The sequence below is a fragment of the Epinephelus lanceolatus genome, chromosome 11 (genome assembly GCF_041903045.1).
Source record: "Epinephelus lanceolatus isolate andai-2023 chromosome 11, ASM4190304v1, whole genome shotgun sequence".
NCBI lineage: Eukaryota > Metazoa > Chordata > Actinopteri > Perciformes > Serranidae > Epinephelus > Epinephelus lanceolatus.
This window is the reverse complement of record NC_135744.1, coordinates 129,589-150,384: the sequence shown is the minus strand read 5'-3', so window position 1 is coordinate 150,384 and position 20,796 is coordinate 129,589. Positions and strand designations below refer to the sequence as shown.

Sequence of the window (20,796 nt, the reverse complement as noted above, 5' to 3'; positions counted from 1 at the left end):
AAATGTGCCAATGCAGACACCTGGCACGCAGTACCCGTAGAACTGGCTTAGCAATGGCTCAAACTAAAACCGAAACCCCCATAGAAGAACCAGAAATACACCGGTACGAGACACTGAACTAATTAGAAGTACCACATGGAGATCTAATATGTTTTATCAGTGGTTAGAGTACTCCGCCAAGCAGGTAACTAACAGCTCGTGCATAGCCTGCCACAGAAAATTAGGCCTACCTAGAGGTAGGCCCCTCCCGGGTATAGAGACACCTGTTTTGCGCAGTGTACTATGTGGATGGCGGCAGGGAAAACCAATTATGCCAGTAATAGGGAAATCTGCCCAATAAGTCTTAAGGGGGCTCCTGAGCAAATTAAAAAATAATTTCATGTACCACCAGTAGTGCATTTGGCTCAAGATATTGTATTTCCCTTTTGTGTAGCCCGAGGTGATATCGAATACTGGTTAGAGAATTCCACTAGTAGCAACAACACGCTCAAGGCGGAACAATTGATCCAATGCCGGTGGGAAAATGCCACACATAAGTAAACTAATCAGACTTGGATTGCAAAAGTGTGTCAGACCATAGAACAAACTAGGATACAATGTCACCAGATGGTGAACTATTTGTGGTACAATCAACAGAGGTTCGTAAATTGGTCTATAACAGCACTGGAAGGTGTGAGTGAACAGTTGCATGCTACATCCCTAATGGCTGTGCAGAACAGACTTGTCATCGAAACAACATTAGCCCGAGACCAAGGTGTCTGTGATGTAATAAGGGAAGAATGCTGTACAGCCATCCCCATGAATACAGGCGAGGACGGCAACCTGACTTAAGCTTTAGAAAACATACGTAGATTAAGAGACCAACAGGTACACCACTGCAATTGGAACACTAAAATCTCATCAGTTCTTGACTGGTTAGAAAAGTTCTCTGTTGGAAAAATCTTATGGACTATAGGAGTAATATTTGATAATCTGTTGCGTCCTTCCCCTAGTACAGATCCTGATAAGAAGGGCCATGAGAACGGCCATGGGACAATTTATTATGCTGATACAACAGCAGGAAAAGCTCCCCAAGAAAGGCGAATTGTGGAAACTAGATAAACCGTGGGTAAGATCCTATGCATCCAAAAGATTGAACAACGATTTATATGAAACTGCGATTGACAATACGGACGTATGTGAGAATATGGCTGACAATATAAACGTATATGAGCCAATGAAGGGGAACCTGGAAGGGGAATACGAGGTTGTATAGAGGGAGAGCCGATTCAGGGTAAGAAATAACCAAATAATTGGCAATAGATTCAGGAAAAACCTTGCTGTTACCAAACCCATACTAACAATCGACTGATTAACATATATAGGTTATCTATACCATGGGGCAATTAGGAGGAAAAGGAGGGAAGTGAATTGAACTAAACAATGTCCTTTCCAACACACAGATAGGTGCAGAGCATGGCCAGCATATGGAGATCCCTGTATCCAAAGCGGCAGAATCCAGGGTTGGCCTACCAAGAGTGCCCAGCCATGTCAGAGGACCAGCCACCATTTGAGCCCAGGCTAGGGATGACCTACAGCGACAACTGGTCAACCACCAGGTGGCGTCCTACCGGCGCCTGCGGATGACTGGCACATTCGCCTATGTGCCCGATGGATAGTAACTAGGCAGCATTAACAGCAAAGATAACTATGTACCTTGCTTACTGTAACCTCTATATGAGAAAGTTACAGGGATTAATCACGCATATAATGGTAAATGACAGCAAGGGCACCCAGTATAACTCTTGTACTCAAAACACTACTACATCAATAACATTCAGAGCAATTAGATAGAAGTGTGTTCACGGGAATTATTGCTGGAACTGTTTTATGTGTGATGTATATTGATAATGGTTCTGTAGTATGGGACTTTTCAAGTCCCACAGGAGGGAATATATTTTTTCCTCTGTCAAGCTTGCTGATTCATGTAGATTATAGTATGGGACCTTCTGGTCCCAAAGGGGGGAATGTATATTTTCCTCCCTCAGTATTTAGTTGGACTATGTAGCCCCAAAGGGGGGAATGTAGTGTAAGATTTAATCACTAATCAGGTAAATGTTTTATTTTGCATGAGTTGATTAAGGTTGGAGTTCATGTAACCATGTTTTATGTTTCCATGTATGGCAAAGCACTTTTACACACCATGTTTTATGTATCCATGTATGGCAAAGCACTTTTACACAAGTTTGCGTATTCATATATTGAAAACACACACATACCATACCATGTATTGCCTGGAACTGTAATAGTAGACAGTAGTAGTAGGCCGGGAGAAAAAGATTAAACCATAGGGGCATGTCTGGGCGTGTCCAGGCATGTCTGAACAAAGGCAAAAAGGCCTGCCACCAGTGGGTAGGATGGACTAAAGGAAAAAGGTGGAGATTCTCTCGAATCCTCACCAGCATAAAAGGGAGCAGCGCAGAAAGTGAAACTTCAGTCTTGCTCCGGAGCTTGACTCATTGAGTTGTGATGTGTTTGTTGTCTACGAGCACATTAAACTCAGTTGCATCTGATTCTACGTGTCTCTAGTGATTTTATTGACCTCTGAGTATTTGAGTTTTTGATATCTAATGGAAGACAAAGAAAGTCCGTTTGAGAAGAAAAGACCGAGGTCGCGAGCTTTCTGGCACGGCTCGGGACCTTGACTTTTTTGCTTCAACAGTAGGCACCTGTAACACTCTATTACGTACAAAAAAACCTCTTGGAGCCATGCTCCAAACCCAATAGGAAGTCCGCCATTTTGAATTTACTTGTGCCACTTTTGTGCATTTTTGCCCATTTCCAGAGCTTGTAAATTAACGAACTTGTCCTACAGATTTAATCAGATTTTCTCCAAACTTGGTGTATGTAAGCGTGACTACGTTGTGACCAAAAGTTATCACAGGATTTGCCCAATGTGGAATGGCACGCCCGCTGCCAAGCGTTGAATCTTGAGGTCTCGCCATGAAAAACGAAATTGCTGTAGCTTTGGCATAAATGGTCCTGTCTCCACCAAACTTCACATGATTCATATTAGTCCCGCCCTCAACACATTTTCATTACCATATTTCCTGATAATCATAGCGCCACCTAGTGTTGAAAGGAAGTACTTCTTATCAGACACTTATCTTTGAAATTTCAGTGCTGTGGTGTGTATTTGATGTACACAAACATGACATATCATTAGTGTCTATGTGTGCTGCAGAGGGTTTAATTTTGATGTCTCGCCATGAAACAGGAAATTGCTATATTTTTGCCGTAAATGTTCTGATCTCCATCAAACTTCAGATGATTCATATTAGTCCTACCCTGAAAACATTTATATGACCATATTTCCTGATACTCATAGTGCTACCTAGTGGCTACAGGAAGTAGGTCTCAAACACTTATCTTTTGATTTATCTGAAAGTTAAATGCTGTGGTGTATATTTGATGTACAAAAACATGATGTATAATTCGTGCGCTCTCCAACTCCCTCTAGTGGAAAGAGGAAGTGATACAAAATGTGAAATATGTCATTCCAGCACTGTAGCAGGGATATGCCAAGTCACTCCTGCATGCGATGTCTAACTTTGACAGAAATGAATTGACACATCAGAAGACGTCCTGCCAGCCCCCCCGAGTTGCGTGAAGGTGCGAGGGCCCGTTCATCGCTGCTTGCAACTTTAATTATTATTATTATTATTATTCCGGCATTTCGTATCCAATTTCGCCCCTTTCCCAAATTTCAAAATGCTTCTAACTTTCCACATTTGTCCGGCCAGATCTGAAATTCAATATTTTTGGGTGGTTGCACATGGTCGACGCGAAATGCCGAAATAGCGCCCCCTACAAATTTTCAAAAAACCCTCCCCTTGGGGTTAGTGTGTCGTAGGCAAACGAAATTTGCCACGCACATGTATCATACTGAGACGCACAAAAAAGTCTCTTGACGTCATGGTAAAATCCCAACAGGAAGTTGGCCATTTTGTTTTGAATTTTTTCATTATGGCGATTTCCACAACTTAAATTTGAACTCCTCCTAGGGATTTCGTCCGATCAATTTCAAATTGGCTACAGATCATCGTAAGAACATGCTGATCAAAAGTAATTAAAAGCTTTTCTCTATGTCAAGGGGCGTGGCTGCTAGGGTGTGACAAATTTTGGCGACTTTTCGTTTTCTTGCCATCGAAATTTGAATGGCTCTCCCGCCCACATACTTGATCTCAGCAGCTTCAACACTTGCTGGACATGATGATGGCTCCGCCCCAAACGCCCGGATATGTTTATATCCCACCTTACTCATCGTGCCACCCGGTGGTAACAGGAAGTGACCAGTTTTTACTTTAACATGCACTAATGCCACAAACTTGACCGCATGAACTTCATTCCACTTCTAATGCATGCAGAACAAGTTGGTGAAGCTACCTTATGAACGCTGTGAAGCTACATCTAATGGTGTCCATGCAGCATGGCGACTATCGATCCCTCGCCACTAAATATGTTTGGCATTTTGATGGCTTCAACGATCTCATATCCTCATGAAAATTGATACACAGGTGAAGAATGACGAGCTCTTACATTTGATAGGGGCGTTGCCCATGGGAGGGACAAAATGCCTCTATAGCGCCCCCTTGAAATTTTCAAAAACTCCTCCCCATAGGGTTTTTTTTGGAGTAGGAACATGAAAATTGGTATACATGTGTATGTTGTCCAGACGCACATAAAAGTCTCTGGTACCAATGGTCTACTCCAAACAGAAAGTCAGCCATTTTGATTTTGACTTCTCATTTTGGCGTGATTTCCACATGTTGTATTTTAACGAACTAGTCCTAGGAATTTCATCCAATCGACTCCACATGTTGTATTTTAACGAACTACTCCTAGGAATTTCATCCAATCGACTTCAATTTTTTTACAGATCATCCAGTGACCATGCTGATCAAAAGTTGTGCTCTGCATGTCTGTAGGTCAAAGGGCGTGGCTGCTATGGCGCTGCCATTTTTGATCCATCGCCATGCATATTCAAGCAGCTCTCTCTCCCACATAATTCATCCAAACTGCTTCAAAATTTTTCTACATGATAAGAGCCCCGCCCTCAACGCCTCCATATGCTCGTAGGCAATCTTGCTCATGCCGCCCCCTTGTGGAAACAGGAAATGCCCTTTTAGACATTAACATTGTCTGATTTGCTCAAAACTTCACATGTGTGATGACGGTCCACCCCTGAACGCACCTGCCCACATCTGGTTACGCTCATAGTGACACCTGGTGGATGAACGAAAGATTGCGTTTTTACGCTCCTGCCAGGATTTTTCTCCATTCTCGCTTAGCGCCACAGCCCCCGAATACCTCAGGCCCCCGTGGTTGCATGGGGGAGTGAGGGCCCAATCACAGCTGCTTACAGCTTTAATTCTTATTTTCATTCATATTAAAATGATTACGGTGTGATTTTAGCAGGGATCTGTGTCAAACAAAGATATTTTCTGAAGTCTGTATAATGATTTGTAGGCAGGACATCTCTGTGGCATAACAATATTAAATTTAAGTGGTATCTTGACACACAATTCAAGCCAAGTCAACTCAATTTTATATATATCTTTAATTAGACCCAACAGTTCCTCATGAGCAAGCTCCTTGGCAATGATGGCAAGGAAAAAAAACCCTTTCTCCTTTTATGATTATTGAGCCACCCTGCGATTTGAAAATTACAGTAGACCACATTGTGATTAAATTGCAATTGCGATTAATTGTGCAGGTCATGCATGATTTCTCAGTTGTTTCCTACAAAAATGTGCAAAGCATGTATTTTCACTTAAGTATCCTGAATAAATCAACATCAAATCGCAAATCTAATCAAAACTTATGAATTTAAATAGAACCATGAAATCATTATCACTATCATTATCAGACAGAGGGTGGAACAAAGTGGTGATATTTGAACAGCCTGTCCTAGTTAATTGACTGGGAGATTCATACCTACTGCCCACAGGTTTGCAGCCCAAAAACACCCCGCACACAGCAAAATGAGAAGAGATACAGGTAGAGGGCAGAGTCTCAGCAGATAAGACACCAACACACTTGTAGTGATTCATAACTTTTGTCTGAGTTTGTACATCTTTTTTTTTTTAAAGTAAAATGCTATACTTGATTTTTTTTCGTTGATTTGTTTTCTGTTTTGGAGAAAGTTCTCCTCTCCTTCTCTTTTTGATCTCTGAATTTCATAAACTGAGCTAAGTTTGATGCAGCACATCCACCACTCACTGACACAGAGAGAGAGACAGAGAGAGACAGAGAGAGACTGATCAAAGGGTCCATTTATGGGTATAGGTGTTGTCACTATGTTGGCTGACAGAAAAAAATCACATTACTGTCCCTAAATTAAATGAATTAAAAACAGCTCAGAAAAATGATGTTATCGTTTGGCACAAGATGAGAGGGGCCAGGAACAGGGTCGGTTGAAGTGACCTCCATGATAAATGTGACATCCCTGCCGCAGGAGATACAAAATCTTTGCTTTGCCTCCAACTTAAACCCCCAGAAAGGGCAATACATTTTGTTCTGAAAAAGACAAATGGGCTGAAGTTACCATAGTACATTGTCTCCTGCTAACCATTGTCTCATGCTACCTATTCTTTCTTTACATAAAAGATCGAGAGGGACCCAGCTGCAGACAGATGGCGGACAAGGGCGCCGCCATATATCCAATCCATACCGAAAGTCCTAACTGGAAGTTGGTCTGTGTATTATTCGCCGAAGAGGAAGAAGACGATGGAGAAGACGAAGAGAAGAATGCGAACAATACACGCATGACTAGAGAAAGGAAAGAAAGAAAGAACGGTAAGGGAATGAGTCTTTTAATTATTAGAATTAGACAACTTTATTGTCATTGTACAATGAAATTCTGTTCGGCACTTAGCACTAGCAGTACTAGCTAGTAGCTAGCACTAGCATAGAGTACCAAGCCGCTGCGTGTATACGCACCGTCATCTTCATTATATTTTAACACTTGTGTTATGTTCTCTAAGGGCAGTAACGTCCTGCTTGATCGAACGTACACGTACACAACACGGTGTGTCTGTGCACAGACACAGTGCTTTGTGTACGCAGCACTGTGCAGCCAAAATGCACAATACTGGCGGTCACCACTTGGGGCAGACAACAAAAATATCACGAAATTGTGAAGAATCTCATGAGAAGAAAAAGAAGGGTCTGGTCTGTTCATCCGGTCATGTCACTGTGTGCATTCACACCAGCACCTCTGGCAGTTATACGAATATTGCATTTCATGCACGCATCGCGGTACCTCGCGTTGAGATGTGCGTTCGACGTGTCAAACGAATGCAGATCACGTGTGGCAGCCATGATGCATTTCCATTGTTTGTAGCAAGTATATTACGGCCCTAAGATGTAATGTATCAAATCATTAGGGGGACGTCTATGTGGGGAATCTCGGCATGCACACAAATGACTACCACCGGAAGGTGGATTTAGCTACATTTGTTGTGTAAAAACGAGGCCATGATTGGTATTAACTTAATGTTAGCTGCTCAAGGTCTGCTGTGCTCCCTTTCATCAATGTCTGTCGTAACAGTGTTAATGTTGGTCAGAGACTATTACTACCCTTGCTTGATGTGTTGGTTAATTTAGATGTGAGTTTGCAGTGGGGTTAATATGTGTTCCTCTGCCTTTTGGTATGTTGTGGTGCAAAACATCTGTGCACACACTCACTGCACACAAGCCATTTTTTGGTTCGCCTGGTCTCCTTGTGTATTAATGCTTGTATAACCTCAACCCTGTACTACTCAGTCAAGTTCTATACATCTTTTTTTCCGGAGATATTCTAAAACTAATAACGACAGTCGTCTCATGTGGTATACGACATGAGTGACCCTCGAGGGTTTGCCGGGTCAGATAAATAATGTATACATAGCCCCGGGTGTCTGCAAAAAATACATTTGTATTATGTTTTAGTAATGCATCAGAGCACTTAATACACATACACATGTGAATACATAAATAGCTGTAGTGCCTCCTCCACCATGAGTCCTTTAGATTGATAGAATATGGTTGATGTTCAGTATGTTTTCCAGATATCAATGTTGATTGACTTTTTTCAGATACACCCCTCCATTTTGAGTGACGAAGCCAGTCTGGGGCACACAACCCTTTCACCATCCGAGTTTGGGTGTCCTCTCTGCCCCAAATTTAAAATCAAAAATGAGAGCGCGAACATGTAACAGTAATGTTTAATGATATTTGTTTGGGACAAAACAAGACATTTTAGGCTGCATCTTGGGATTTGGCAAACAGTGGTTGACATTTTATACCATTTTCTTACATTTTATAGACCAAACAATTCAATTATTTTACTGTTTTTCCATTTTTTTCTTTGTTTTTTTTTCTACTTTTGAGATTGATATGGATATCTGGAATAAAAACTTTTTCCACAAAAAAGAGAACTCCAAGTCTACTTCTTTATGTTGCCAGTACAATAGTGTAATATTGTGTTTACATGTATTCTTGAAATATAATAGAATAGATCTGACAATATGACAATCTAATTATTACATTCATTTAAAAGTTAAATAGTTACAATTAACCATACTGATGTAAGAGTAAGTATGACATTTGTTGTGTCCATGGTTTTCAGTTGTTTTGAATGACCTGATAGTAATTTGCATGTTGCAGCTGTAACCCAATAAATTAAAGTGCTCACCTTATTTAATCTTTGTTAAAAATGAAACCAACTAAAATTTATGTGTTTGCTGATTTTCTGCAATTTTTGTAGGTTTAACTTGTTGGGGTCAATGTTATTCCAAATAAAACATGATTGTATTTAAAATAATTGCTAAAATGGTCCATGCATGAAGTATAATTCATGTGCATTGTTCACGTTGTATAATGAAAAATCCCACTTTTGGGGGTATTTCCTATTTCATTGTCGTAAGACGTGTAATGCAATTCAGCGCTTCAAAGCGTCTGCTTGTTCCTTTATCCAACTTATACAATGAAAATTGAAAAAGGAAGTCGAGAGCCGGAAACAGACTTCAAAGTAAAAGTTGCGCGTTGTTTTGAAGCGTGTTGGCTGCAGCGGTCAATTTAAGGAGAGCGAAACGAAATAAATTCACCGAACAACAAATTGCCTAAATAATTAACATCATTCATAACTGTTATACAGTGATATTTCTGCCACTTTCTCACAACTGAGAGAGATGATCACCGGGGATTTTTAAAGTAAACACATCGTGTTTGAGACGCAGTCAAACTTTGTTGTTGTTGATCTTATCCACTAAACATCTCCAACCCAACACTGTTTAAATTGTTGACCTGCCAGCAGTGTAGCTAACTGCTAGCTACAGAAGATAACCAACGCTAACAATGCTAATTTGTTTGCAGGTAAACTAGCTAGCTGTTGTAGCTAATTGTATGGATAACCTTAACTTACTCGTTTGTTATTATCAGCTATTTTGCACCTCATTTGAACATTTTCTCAAAAGTCTGTGTGAAATGTCTACATTTATGGTAGACCTTACTGGTCATGTAAGTAAGGACATAAGAGTGTTTTGATATGCATTTTTGATTTATTAAACTCTAGTGTGATCTGTGTTCACAAATGTGTACATTACCAGCAGTGTTTGTGCATGCAGAGTGCAAAATAAAGAAATGTTCTAAATAATATAATAAATATCATGTTTCCCTATAATTGTGCATATAACCCTGCACAATGTACAGCTCTGTCAAACAGATCTGTCATATTTTTCACATTAACAATGCACAATTGTACAGCTCTGTCACCCATGGTAAAATAATAATATTCTGCATATTCTGTATATACTACACACACTGTTTCTTATTGTAAATTGTTTTTTCCTGTTTATCACCAGGGCAGGGGAGATACACATGTGTCTGGTTTTATGTTTGCGGTAAGCGAGTTGTGTCATTTCCGGTGTTTCCGTGACAGCGTCTCTGTACTGCTCTAGTGAATTCTACTAGCCTGCTTTCTGCTTTCTCACTTCAGTTGCTTTAACATCTACTTCAGGTCTTAACCCACACTAGTTCTGTTAAAGCAATTATAGCTCTCCTCCTTCTTACGACTTCCCTGCTAATCTCTTAGCTGTTGTTTGCACGTTACTAGCCTTGGTAGCTACATTAGCTTTACAGTTAGCGATGGCTTCTCCCTTTGCTCTTTCTTGATCGGTGTGCCAAATGTTTAGCTATGCCTCTGCCTCCTTTAGCGACAGTGGTAATTGTAACAAGTGTAGCTTATTTGCTGCGTTGGAGGCGAGGCTTAGTGAATTAGAAGCGCGGCTCCACACCATGGAAAACCATTCAGTAGCTGTGGTAGTTAGCCAGCCCCCTGTAGCCAGTACGGAGCCACATAGCATAGCCTCCGCTAGCGGTCCTCCGGTAATACCCGTTCAGCCGGGAGGTTGGGTAACTGTTCGCCAGAGGCACAGCTCCAAGCCGAAGCCCACGGCTCACCACTAGCCTGTTCATGTTTCCAACCACTTTTCCCCACTCAGCGACACACCCGCTGAGGATAAAACTCTGGTTATTGGCAGCTCTATTCTGAGGAACGTGAAGTTAGCAACACCAGCGGCCATAGTCAAATGTATCCCTGGGGCCAGAGCGGGCGACACTGAGTCAAATTTAAAACTGCTGGCTGAAGCTAAATGTAGATTCAGTAAGATTGTTATTCACGTCGACGGCAATGACACCCGGTTACACCAATCGGAGGTCACTAAAATTAATGTTGCCTCGGTGTGTGAATATGCAAAAAGGATGTCGGACTCCGTAGTTTTCTCTGGACTCCTCCCAAATCTGACCACTGATGACATGTTTAGCTGCATGTCATCATTTAATCGCTGGCTGTCCAGGTGGTGTCCAGCAAACAGTGTGGGTTTCGTTAATAATTGGCAAACTTTCTGGGGAAAACCTGGTCTTATTAGGAGAGACGGCATTCACCCCACTTTGAATGGAGCTGCTCTCATTTCTAGGAACCTGGCAAATTTTATTAGTAATTCAAATCCCTGACAACCCAGAGTTGAGATCAGGACTCAGAGTCGCAGTCCTACACGCTTCTCTGAGCTTCTAGTGCAATTACCCACCCATAGTTTTCATAGTTTTATACAAATGGTGTCATGTCCCCCGACCACCTAAATTATTTAAATCTAAAATTAAACAAAGAGGAGTTGTGCATAACAACCTCATAAAAATTAAAACCTCTTCTGTGACAGAAAGACAAAACAGGAGAATTAAATGCGGACTGTTAAATATCAGGTCTCTATCGTCTAAAGCAGTGTTAGTAAACAAATTAATTTCAGATAATCATATTGATTTACTCAGTCTCACCGAAACCTGGCTGTGTCCAGATGAATATGTTAGTCTTAATGAATCCACTCCTCCCAGTCATTATAATACCCACATTCCTCGAGGCAGTGGCCGAGGAGGGGGAGTTGTAGCCATTTTTAACTCTAGTCTGTTAATCAACCCTAAACCTAAACTAGATTATAATTCATTTGAAAGTCTTGTTCTTAGTCTTTTACATCCGACCTGGAAAACCTCGCAGCCACTTTTATTTGTTATAGTGTACCGTGCTCCTGGCCCGTATTCCGAATTTGTTTCTGAATTCTCAGAGTTTTTATCCAGTTAAGTTCTTAAATCACATAAAGTTATTATTGTAGGCGATTTTAACATTCATGTCGACGTTGATAATGACTCCCTGGCTACCGCGTTTATCTCATTATTAGACTCCATTGGCTTCAGTCAGGGTGTACATGAACCCACTCATTGTTTTAACCATACCCTCGATCTAGTTCTGACGTATGGAATTGAAATTGATAACCTAACAGTCTTTCCACGGAATCCCTCACTATCGGATCATTATTTGATTACTTTTGATTTCTTTTTACTCGATTACACGCCACTCAGCAACAGTTACTATACTAGATGTTTATCAGATAGTGCTGTCGCAAAATTTAAGGAAATGATTACTCCGTCATTAAATTCAATACCAAGTCCGTCAGTAACAGAGGTTTCCCGTGCCGACTTTAACCTCTCCCGAATTGATCATCTTGTCGATAGTGCCGTAGGCTCGCTGCGAACAACACTCAACTCTGTAGCACCTCTTAAAAAGAAGTTAACAAAGCAAAGAAAGTTCGCTCCTTGGTATAACTCTCAAACCTGTAAGTTAAAACAAATATCGCGAAAATTTGAAAGGAATTGGCGATCAACCAAACTGGAAGAATCTCGTTTAATCTGGGCAGACAGTCTCAAAACGTATAAGAGGGGCCTCCGCAATGCCAGAGCAAACTATTACTCAGCATTAATAGAAGAAAACAAGAATAACCCCAGGTTTCTTTTCAGCACTGTAGCCAGGCTGACTGAGAGTCAGGGCTCTATTGAGCCTTGTATTCCCAACTAGGCTACTTAAGGAGGTCTTTCCTTGAGTTAACACTCATATATTAGATATGATCAATATATCCTTATTAACAGGCACTTATTAACCAGTCTTTTTAGGTAGCTGTAATTAAACCTCTACTAAAAAAGCCCACCCTGGATCCAGAGGTGTTAGCCAACTATAGACCAATATCTAATCTTCCCTTTCTTTCAAAGATCCTTGAGAAAGTAGTCGCAGACCAGCTGTGTGATTTTCTCCATGATAATAATTTATATGAGGAATTTCAGTCAGGATTTAGAGTGCATCATAGCACTGAGACAGCACTAGTTAAAATTACAAATGACCTACTGATTGCTTCAGATAAAGGACTCGTCTCTGTACTTGTTTTATGAGATCTTAGTGCGGCGTTTGACACAAATGACCATCAAATTCACTGGAACACTTAATTGGCCTAAAAGGTTCTGTACTAAGCTGGTTTAAATCTTATTTATCTGATCATTTCCAGTTTGTTGACGTTCATAATGAATCATCCTTACGTACTAAAGTTTGTTTTGGAGTTCTGCAAGGTTCAGACTCGGATCCTATTTACTCTATATATGCTTCCTTTAGGTAACATCATTAGAATTAGAAATCACTCTGTAAATTTCCATTGTTATGCAGATGATACACAGTTGTATTTATCTATGAAGCCAGAAAAAAGTAATCAATTAACTAAACTTCATAATTGCCTTAAAGACATAAAAACCTGGATGAGCACCAATTTCCTGATGTTAAATTCAGACAAAACGGAAGTTATTGTTCTTGGCCCCAAACAACTCAGAGACTCTTTATCTGATGACATAGTTTCTCTAGATGGCATTGCTCTGGCCTCTAACCTTACCGTAAGAAACCTCGGAGTAACATTTGATCAAGATTTGTCTTTTAATTCTCATTTAAAACAAACCTCACGGGCTGCATTTTTTCATCTGCATAATATTGCGAAAATTAGGCCTATCCTGACCCGAAAAGATGCAGAAAAATTGGTCCACGCTTTTGTTACCTCAAGGCTGGATTACTGTAACTCTCTATTATCAGGTAGCTCTAGTAAGTCCTTAAAAACTCTCCAGCTAATTCAGAATGCAGCAGCACGTGTACTAACAGGAACTAAGAAACGTGATCATATTTCTCCTGTTTTAGCTTCTCTGCACTGGCTCCCTGTAAAATCCAGAATTGAATTTAAAATCCTACTGTTAACTTATGAGGCTCTAAATGGTCAAGCTCCGTCATATCTTAGAGAGCTCATAGTGCCATATTATCCCACCAGAACACTGCGCTCTGAGAACGCAGGGTTACTCATGGTCCCTAAAGTCTCCAAAAGTACATCAGGAGCCAGAGTCTTCAGCTATCAGGCTCCTCTCCTGTGGGATCATCTTCCTGTTGCGGTCCAGGAGGCAGACACCGTCTCCACATTTAAGACTAGACTTAAGACTTTCCTCTTTGATAAAGCTTATAGTTAGGGCTGGCTTAGGCTTGCCTTGTACCAGCCCCTAGTTAGGCTGACTTAGGCCTAGTCTGCCGGAGGACCCCCTATAATACACCAGGCACTTTCTCTCCTTCTCTCTCTCTCTCTCTCTCTCTCTCGTGTCCTATTACTGCATCTTGCTAACTTGGCCATTCTGGACGTCACTAACTCGGCTTCTTCTCCGGAGCCTTTGTGCTCCACTGTCTCTCAGGTTAACTCATATTGCAGCGGTGCCTGGATAGTGTGACGTGTGTGGTTGTGCTGCTGCCGTGGTCCTGCCAGATGCCTCCTGCTGCTGCTGTTATCATTAGTCATACTTCTACTGTTATTATACACATATGATTATTGTCACACATGTATACAATCAGATATTAATATATTATTATTAATTATAATATTATTACTTTCATTAATGTTGTTGTAAGCTACTGTCATTACTGTCTGTCCTGCATCTCTCTCTGTCTCTGTCTCTCTCTCTGTCGCTCTCTCTCTCTCTGTCTCATTGTGTCATATGGATTACTGTTAATTTATTATGTTGATCTATTCTGTATGACATCTATTGCACGTCTGTCTGTCCTGGAAGAGGGATCCCTCCTCAGTTGCTCTTCCTGAGGTTTCTACCATTTTTTTCCCCGTTAAAGGGGTTTTTTTGGGAGTTTTTCCTTATCCGCTGTGAAGATCCAAAGGACAGAGGGATGTCGTATGCTGTAAAGCCCTGTGACGCAAATTGTGATTTGTGATATTGGGCTTTATAAATAAAATTGATTGATTGATTGAAATTGATTGACATGTCCTCTGGGATCACAGAGTTCAGACAGTCGATGACTGAAAACAATTTGACACCAAATATTAGATATCATGACCTCCGTCATATATTTTCTTTATGCAGTCTTTATGTAAAACATCTGTTTTAAACCAAACAAAACATTTTCTTTTATTACAGAGTTTCCAGAGGACCAGAGTAGAGAGCTTGTGAGATACTAGGAGAGGCAGATGTGGAGGGAGTGTCGCTCACCTCAGAAGGGAGTGAAGGAGTTTCAACATGTCTGCTTTCTGAGTCCCAAACTGTACCTACTAAAAGTGGCTTGCACAGCGAAACACAGCTAGCTTTTCAGTGCAAAGGAAAGGACTAAGACACACATGGTGCTGGGTCTTTACAGATATTGAAAAAATTATAATAAATGAGTTTAGAACACAGCCTTGCTTAATTCTTCTGTAAGAAAGGATGCAGACATCCAAAGAGGCACCACACAGTTTAATGCCAGATGTCTTATCAAAGCATGACAAGATATGTAATATCAGTACAAACAATTGTAAACAAGAAGTAAGAAATCCAAGGCACTTTGAGTTCTGAGTGTATTAAATACACATTAAGTAAGAGTATGTTGATTCAGTTTTGTATTTAAGAACTGTCTTTTAATTTACTGGATGATTAGAAGAGATGGTTAATCTTTGTACAGTGCCCACATGAAACATGTACAGTAGCTCATACTGGTCCCAGAAAATGAAGTCATTATAAATCACTGTGGTACTGTATTTGTTGTTTGTAGTCATCAGTGATGGTGTACACAACATGGTGTAATTATGTCAGTTAAAAATGCAGCAATTCATGAAATAAAGTTAATTTTACTGGTGTATTGTACCCTCTCTTGCCATAGTTAAAAGCCTATTAAAATGCGAAATGTCTTGGTGCGCCGGTGGCTGAGTGGTAGAGCAGGTGCCCCACGTACAAGGCTGTTGACGCAGCGACCCGGGTTCGACTCCAGCCTGTGGCCCTTTGCTGCATGTCACTCCCTCTCTCTCTCCCCCCTTCACACTCCTATACATTAAAGGCTAAAAAGCCCCAAAAAATATCTTAAAAAAAAAATGCAAAATGTCTTAAATAAGTGGAGGGAGTTATCAAATACCCACTAACTTAAAGAAATAGTGTGTTGTAGGATGTGTAGATTGTTATGAATAATGGGTGAAAATTTTATTGGAATTTGACATTTTTACTGAATTGACTCACATATTAAGGCATTTTAAGGAACTGAAGGTCATCAATTTACATTCTAATGTTTCATTTTGAGGGGAGTCTTCTGAACACAGCACACAAAACAAGGCTAGGTCTTTAATTTTCAGTACAGTCATAGTGAGGTTGTTGGCCTGTTTAAGAATTCCTTGTATGACGTGTATACATACAATTCAGTGCAAGCTGCCAGAAGTAAGATCTATAGTATTTTAAATATATAACAATAAGTGATAAGATGCTAAGAAATTTGAACAATAAGTCGGTTACACAGCCTGTCCAGTGTCACCCTGTTCCCATGTCACTGCAGAGATGCAACCAGCTGAGTGTCTAAGTGCAGGTCCGTGAGGTTAGGACTCACAGCAAGTTTCACACTATATAGTCATTTAAAATTGTCAATGCATTTTAGTTAATAAACAGATCAGTCAGGTTCTGGGTTTCATAAAACCATGTTAAATCTAGAAAAATTCACAAAAGCCCTGCACAAATTCACATGCACAATGAAAACATTGTGCATTTGTAATGCAACATTTCTAATTTAACATGTTTGTGCATTTGTAATGCAACATTTGCAATTGTAGTTTTAATGACTACCATAGTAATGGTAACAACATATGAACAACAAAAGGAAAAACAATCTATCACAGCTCAAGGCCTCTCACTGTCCCTTTAGCCTCTGACAGGCCAGCCACAGCAACAGTCCTGTCCTGACTAATAGGTGTCCTGCACTTTGGGCAACTTTCACTCCGGGACAGCAGGACTGCGATGCATTCCTGGCACCCGATGAAGCTGTGGCAGCACAGCGCCAGCAGAGGACCTTCCATCTCAGCTGTAATGACATTAACACAACAAAGATGACAATTTTATTTCAAATTGATGAAAGAAATCCACACACTCCACATCCTTTGTTATTCCACACATAAGTGTTTCCTCTGTATTCATTTAACAGTGGTGTGTCTCCACAGCAAGGACAGAACTACCACTACACGAGAAAATGTGAAGTTAACAAAAAAAAAACAAAGATTCAGGGGCTGGGCCTCTGTGCTGTTCCAGGCCCAGCCGGAAAGAAGTGTTAGCTGTTCAACAGCTGGAGAGCAAGAGAGAGATCTGTGGAAGGGAGCACAGATCTACAGATGCCTGTGACATCAGAGTCACATGTCACTGTAAAGGTCCTGTCCAATCAAGTTTTGGGACTTGAGTCTCACTGAGATGTGAGGTGAGATCTCCTGTGGAGATGAGTGTCACATAGCTCTCTTTGTTTGGGGAACAAAGAGCATGCAGAGGAAAAAGCCTTTAAATCAGTGATGATTTTACCAAATGATAAATCATCTGTGGTCCTGTGAATCCCAACACAATTGTGAGTCTTCCCCAGAGGTCAGAGGAGGGAATAGTGCATAGGCCGATGGAGCTTCCACCGAAAAGAAAGCAAAATAGTTGCCAGACTCCCCCTCCCTCAGCGGAGAGGCCTCTGCACAGAAGAAAAACCTTCTCTTGTCATCATCCCGGAACCCCCTGCCACGTCAATCTGCATACCTGAGAAAAACACAAAATCCAAGCCAAGCAGAGCAGGAAATGCCAAAGCAGTGGAATCTAGCATGGCCACAGCCACCAGCCAAGTCTTCTCCTGCAAGGTCACCTCCAATTCCACCCATCCAAGAGGCTTCCTGGGCTCCCCATCAGCCAGATAGAGTGGATCACCTGTCCAAGGGCAAAGTCTGTCACCAGGAGCCTTGATGCTCTCCCATACCTGTTCGCTGAGCAGTGTATAGACTCCCCGTCTCCACCACAGCTTTGCCACTCCAGTTCCGAACAGCCACCATCACCTTTAACAATCAAGGCAAGGCCTTGCCACAGCTCCCTCCAGAGCCGCTGCACTCCCCCAATTCCCTCACGAAAGAATGAGAGGGAACACATGACGCTGGCTGTGCTGCCTGTTGCGTCAAGGTACTAACTGAAGGGCGGGTCTGCTCGTCTGCAAAACGGGAGGACTGTGTATCTGGCTCTTGACTGCGGGGGGTGGGCAGAACTGCTGAGAGTTGGAGGGTGCCTGTTGCTCCTGAGGGTGGGGCTGTCGAGGGCAGAAGGATGGCTGTTGCTGTTGAGGGTGGCGTTGTCAAGGGTGGACGGATGGCTGTTGCTGTTGAGGGTGGGACAAATATGAAGACTGTGGTTGGGAGGGCGGCTGATGCTGCTGAGAGTGTGACTGAGAAGAGGGCCTAACCTTCTTAGAGTGGTTGTAATTGGGACATGAGAATGGAGCATGACTGCCCTTACACCTCCAGCAGTAAGGATGAGCAGGCTCCAGAGTCACAGGAGGGGGGGAAACCTGTGGGGTGGGGGCAGGGTTTACCCCAGTTGGAGCCCTAGTGGTGGTAGGTTGGTACCGCCGGGGTGCCTCTGTCTGTTCTTCCTTCTCTCTGTCCTTTTCCAGCTGTTGTCCAAGCCTCACAGACCTCACCAGAGCATCCACTATATTCACTCTACCCCGTAGCTGGCTGGCCAGCCATACGAGGGTGGATGTTCCTAAGGATGAGCTTCATAACTGCATCCTCTGTGATGTCTGGCTTCCAGCGGTGGCACAAGGAATGGTACATATAAACAAAGTCCCTGATACCTTCGTCCTCACCTTGAACTCGGGTACGCACTCTCTCTGCCAACTCATCCTCATAATCCTCCGAGAGGAAAGCAGCGAGGAAACTGTACTCAAACTCCGCCCAGGATCGCGTATTGACACGAGTCACATCCCACTAGTCTCTTGCTGTACCATACAGCACATTCCTGAGTGTCACCATTAACTCCTCAGCCGTCAGTGGATTTATTACCATAAAATCTTTGTATCTCTCCACATACAACAAGGGATCTGGGTTGTCCTCCATCCTCCCAAATGTAGGAAACTGGAGTTCAATAGGACACTTAGCCATTAATCTGCCACTCAAGTCCGCTGAGATAGAGGAGTCATTTGGTGAAGATAACAGAGTATCAGCGATTTGAGCATGCATGGTTGACTGCAAGCGTTCTCGCGGAGGCAGAGCAGCGTTTTGTTGGGGGGTTATAGATTGGAGTGTGGCTTGAGCAGTACTTGGACCAGTCTGTACTGAAGCATCAGTCAGTGCTGACACACGGAGTGATTGAGTTGTCATCGTGGCCATATGACTTGCTATGTTTACCAGGCGTTGGGAGCACTGCAGAAATTCAGTTTGTAGGTGATCCATACTCTGAGTTGAAGTGTCAAAAATCGGTGCCTGGAAGTGGGCCTGTAGGCTCCCGACCTTGAACCTCTTGTCTCTTGTCAGTTGTTCTCAGATGTCGATTTGGTACCTTAGGCTCAGCTGGCAAATACTTAAAGAAACACTGGAAACAGGCAAAGTCCGATGCAATCAAGTTTAATGTGTCAACAGGCTTTAACACATACAACTTAGCGAGTCAGACTCCGGAGTGTGACTGAAAACCTGCTCTCAGAACCCTGGCTTATATGCTGGTGGAGATTCAAATGAGTCTCCACCTCTTTTTGCTAACCTTTCCCTCCTAAGTCCAATTCTATTGGTGGAGAACCTTTCTTTGTGTCCAATTCTGATTGGGCCCATTTTTAATGGTGTAATGCAGCCTGGAATTTCCCAAGTTTTCTTCCCTTAGGTCTGGTCTCGCTTTCACTCTATTTTTAAAAAACATGTGAATTTTGGGGACTTTTCTATACAGTCCTCAGTGCTCTCAGTCTTATGCAAGGTGAACCTTTAGAGTGCAATCTGTGAATGTGTGTATGTATTACAGCATTTGAGTATGTGTTTCATCGTTGAACAAGACACAGTGTGTTCTTTCAATAGGTGCATACAACATGATTACATAGTCTGGTGCTATGGTGCTATGAGTACTTTTACACATACAGCAATGTTTTATCATATTTAAATGTAGATCAAAAGAGCTTTATAATGCCTTGTACATAAGAAACATGATTATATAATCTCTTTTGTTTTCTTAATCAATTTATACATCTTAACCTTGCTGCTTGATTTGTTGGCACAAACTTTTACACTACATTCCCCCTTCTGGGGCTACAATAGTCCCATATAATACTTTAATCACAGAGGGAGAGAAAAATATATATTCCCCCCTTTGGGACTTTATAGTCCCATAACTACTGATTAAGATTAACTATTACCATACCTGAATCATCTTCAGTGATTAGCAATAAGGTTAACACATAGATCAGATTTCATCAATTATCATTTTGTCACACATATCTTCATTAGTGAATAACACACATCATATATCTTCTTATATCAGAGCAAGCATAATCATCAGTACCTTTAGGTTTCATCATCAGTCATTATTACTTGTTATCTGATCATTATGGCATTAACATGCATAAATCTCCATTTTGTCGATTCATCATGTCCATATCAGTCCTTGTGACCTAAGAAGTGTTGAACCGCCACCTTCCCTCTCAGTATAGAGACCTCCGTCAGGAGGGTGTCTCGGGACTCAGTCATTTCCTTAAGCTGGGCCCGCAGCTTCAGCAGCTCATTGGTGGTGTGCTGCTGCTGCTGCCGGCTCAACACATGATTCTCACCCTTTCTGATTGCATAGGTGTCACGGCGAATCCTGCGCAGTTTTGTACGCAGTACTGGGGGAAGACTGCGCATCAACATGCGATAAGGTCCTTGGCCAACTGAGTGAAGCTGGTTACGCAGTACAGCCTCAATTTCACGATCTTGCTTAGTTTTGGCCTTCCCCTCAGGCAATAGCCACAGATTGGCTTCAACGAATTCTGGGACTACGTCATACTCATCCTGCAGCCTCTGGAGCATATAGGTGTACAGTGGTTGTACTGGCATGGGGCCTAGCAGTCTGCCCCGTGCACTCCTTTGTTGTTTAGTTGGCTTTGGGGGG

The 20,796-nt window shown here is 41.8% G+C and overlaps 1 long non-coding RNA gene across 1 annotated transcript; it reads left to right on the top strand.

Annotated features, from left to right (window-relative positions):
- Positions 1-5,887: 5,887 nt before the first annotated feature.
- Positions 5,888-16,543, top strand: LOC144464596 (uncharacterized). Its single transcript, XR_013492276.1, has 2 exons — positions 5,888-6,837; positions 9,885-16,543. It is a non-coding gene; the product is annotated as an uncharacterized LOC144464596 (long non-coding RNA).
- The last annotated feature ends 4,253 nt before the right edge of the window (positions 16,544-20,796 follow it).